Source organism: Sesamum indicum, linkage group LG2 (genome assembly GCF_000512975.1).
Source record: "Sesamum indicum cultivar Zhongzhi No. 13 linkage group LG2, S_indicum_v1.0, whole genome shotgun sequence".
In the NCBI taxonomy this organism is placed as follows: domain Eukaryota; kingdom Viridiplantae; phylum Streptophyta; class Magnoliopsida; order Lamiales; family Pedaliaceae; genus Sesamum; species Sesamum indicum.
In genome coordinates, this window is record NC_026146.1 from 8229371 (window position 1) to 8233619 (window position 4249).

Genomic DNA, 4249 nt, shown 5'->3' on the forward strand with positions numbered 1-4249 from the left:
TCTAAAATTAGGTGTAATTACATGTAAATCTCCTATAGTTTGAGAAATTACGTTTAGCACCCTTGAAATTTGGTTCCGTCTAACAAATAAGTCCATCTGTTAGTCAAAACACACTGAATTTGCTGATATTAACAACAAGACTGAAAGAAAATTGATATTTACCCTCAATTGACTCATTACTGATTTATTGCAGGTCAAATAATTAGCAACAGAGGAAGCCTAGAAGAAACTGCAGGAGCTGGAGAAGGGAGCGTAGGAGGAGTATAAATATGAGGCAAGCCTTACCCATTTGAGGTCTGAGATTAATAGCTTACATTATCGCTTGGAGCAAGCAGTACTAAAATTTCAAGATTATCCTTTCGAAGGAGGAGGAAAAGAAGGTGCTAGAGGAGATGTGGTCCAACAGGATGGCGAAGTTCAAGAAATCCTTGGAGTTCAAACGCCTGCTGTTTGACACCGCTTTGAAGTACTATTATCATGGCTACTAAACCTGCCCTTCCCAGTTTGCTGATGTGGACTGTCCTCCTCTTACTGAATGCACCTCCTTATTGAACATCCATATGGGGCTGTCGGATACTCTGAGCTAGATGAGGAGGTGCCTTGTGAGCTGCCAGAAGCCCTACTTCACACAGCATAGGTGGTAAAAGCTCTAGAAGGCCCAAGGGGTCAGATGCTAGACGATGCCTTTCCTCTTAGGTTGGCCCCTCCAATTAGTGGTGATGAGGGTGTTCCCCCTCCAGCTAAAAAGAGAAAATATTCCATCTTCAGTGCTACCTCCTGTGTGAGGTTTTGAAATGCTCTCTTATGGGCTTTAGATAATTGTTTGATGGCATGAGGTACCTTTTAGATTCTATTCCCCCCTCCATTTCTTCTTGAATACTGTAGATGTTTTTCTCATGCAATTATGTCGTTTCCTGTTTCATTTACTGTTTGAATTTTCCTGTTATGCCAGGATTGTTTAAGTATTTGGTGGAGTAGCACACATCTTATAAGTTGATCAAGTATGTTCACTACAGTTGTTGGAGTAATCTTTGAGCAAGATAAGGGGAGGTTGTCCCATCTTCTATTAGCATCAGTTACTCAAATAATAATAAATAATGCTTTATCACACGAGTTTGGCCAAAAAATAAGCAAATAGGTAGATAATTTAATGATAAGGTCACATTTTGTACTTATTTTATGTGATATTTTGACCTCTTTTGTGATCAAATGCTCCTAATTAAATACTATTTTGCAGCATTAGTTTACTAAGGAAAAATGAAATGGGAAATGAAGAACCAAAATGAAAATTTGGACAAGACACAAACTCGATTTCTGGCAAGAATTTGGAGCTGCTTGAACTACCTTTTTGATGAATGAGGAGTTTAATTAGGATAATATTTTTTTTCCATTAGTCGTTTAGTTCAATTAGGATCTACCTTTTTAATCCTAATAGAATTAGGTATCTATTTAGTATGTATATGTGATGTAATTTACTTTAAAAGATACTTTTTAACTCTTGGGAATTTCAGACCTTGAATTCTCGTCTCTCTATTTTTCTGCGTTTTTATAATATTTTCTTACTTTGATTTTCATGAGTTCTTTCATGAGCATGTCTAGCTAGTTCTCTAATTCCAGTTGAAGACTTGGTGAATACTTAATTCCAACAAGTTATGAGATCTAATTTATACTTTCTACTTCTACTCATATTGGTATTTGTGTTGTTCTCTGTGCTTTAATTACAAATAATCTGAATTATGAATGATAGGTATCGTTATTCATTGTCAAGAATATTTGCCTAGCCAATTGAACTTGCAAATCCGTAATTCTTTGTTTAGTTCAATAACTAGTGGTAACATAGCATAATTAATTATATAGAAATTTTCGATTATACTGTGGGCAATACACAATCTAACTTAAATAAATCCTCGTAGAAATTTATTGGTTAGAATTGGCCTTTCTAATTTTTAATGCTGTCAGTAAATTAAATTTTGAGAATGTTCCCAAGGTTGTTTATTGATTAGGGATTTAGTCAACGGATGTTCCTTGATTATCCACAAGATAAGGAAATGTGAAGTCGTTAGGTCGTACCAGTGGTCATAACCAATTTATCTATCATAAATGATTGTTATCTTTGCATCTATGATCGATCATAGAATTAAGCATGATCCTGTCTTTAGATGGAATACTCTTCTCTTATATTTACTTTTTCTAATTTTATTAACTCTTTAATTTAATTTAGTTTTTATTTTTATTCTTTGTCACAATAAAAAACCTCCTAATTATTTTTATTTTTGAAGGAATTAATTTAAAATCAATCCCTGCGGATTCGACCCTACTCACACTTCTACAAAAGTCGTAGGAATTATTTTTGGTGGATTCAACACCCATCATTTAACCTAAGTAAATAGGCTTTTGTTACGACAAGCCTATATATTTAAGCAACTTCCTGCTTTGCTCAGTTGACACATGCAGACTTTATTCAAGCTGAGCTTGCCATTAGCAAGGAAGACCTGATTTTGTTAGTAGGAGAGACATATCTCATAATAATGAGTAAGGATAGAACTCAAGTAGTAAATTAACCTAAGTAGGCATTTATTTGCTGAAACATATGCACCAACAGAAGGCAGCTGAAAACTGAAATGAATGTGTCAACTAGGAGGTGTTTGTATGTTGTATATACCAGCTGGTGATGGCTGAGTTAGATGTGTGCACCAACTAGTGGCAGCTCATGTCAACAGATGACATCTTACGTAAGCCTGTACACTAGCCAAGAGCGGCTTATTGGAAGCGTACTCCAGTTAGGGCGATTTATGTAGAGACGTGAGCCAGCTAGGGGCCACTTAATGGAAGCATGTTTCGACTGGGGGAGACTTATGTAGAAACGTGTTCCAGCTAGTGCCAAATTATGTAAGTACATATACTAGCTAGGGTTACTTATGTTAGATTGCTCACTAGTTGGTGGCGGTTTGCTAGAGTCAACCAAGAGCTGAGGAACTGGGTCTAGGAATAACACAAGGCGGGAAGCAAGAATGTCTTTTATTCTTGTAAGATAATGTTGGGTTACAAGGATGGTGTAAATAAAGAATGGAGATTTCATGAATAAAACTTCCTAAAGATTATAGACATTCCATGGTCTAGAAATCCTCCTAGCATCAGTGTCATCCAGCTTGTATGCCTGAAATTTGATGATCTCAGTTATTTTGTAAGGCCTTTCCAAATTAGGAACATGAAAATCTTGTATGGTGAATTAGACTTGATGGTGTGTATACTTTGGGCATAACACATGGAATATTGGAAATGCACTGAGGAAGTAATAGATGGTTGTCAAGAGTAGTTTCTCATACCTGAATAAGGATTAAAGAAGTATTTTTGGTACACCATTTGTGGAATGTTCATTCTGGAAGGCTAAACAATACTAGCTTTCATATTCATGTAAATAATAAATAAACATCAAAGATTAGGCACATTCGGACTTGAAGTTGAGTGTGGTAGCTTGGAAGGATTTCAAGCAGGAACTACGGCATTCTATCTTAAAGTCGAACGTATGACAACTTTTGAAAATTGGTATTGGAAAGTGGTTTGCATTGAAAATATTGCAGCCATTGAATGGATGTGCTGCCTAGCATGCCGAGCTGGTTGTAGCCTTGGAGATAAATGATAAGGCTAGGAAAAAATATTTTGGGCCCGAGATCTTATCCCAAGATCCACAAAACATTCTTATATAACTACCATCTACAGATAGTGATGGTAAAGGAGGTATACGGTTGGACCATGTAGCTCAATAGAAAATATAGTAAACCCATGATACAAAGCTGGTATCGTAGATTGTTGATACTAAGAAGTCTCTAAGCGACATGGGTAATTGACTTAGTGGCCAAGTGAGAGATTGTTTAAATAAGTGACCACAAAGTCAATTGGATTGGTTGTCAGTTTTATCAAAATAATATTGTAATGAAAAATATAGTAAGATTTCATCAAATTGGCATTAGTGTTTTTTTGTGCTTACTTCATACATTGAATGCCGTTTCAGTGTCATAACAAAATGCCCATAGATTGAAAGGTTGAACCCATGGACTTGCGCTGCACATAGTTTTGACAGCTAAGAAATCAATTTCTATAGGTCAAGTCGAAACATTCTAAGTCGAAGATCTCGAGACGGGGCATCGAGGGTCCTATAGAGACTTGCACTAAGTAGACGTAGATCGTCTATGCAATTTTTAATTGGTTAGTTGGCAAGGTAGTCGACTGACCAAATTGACTCGTGGGA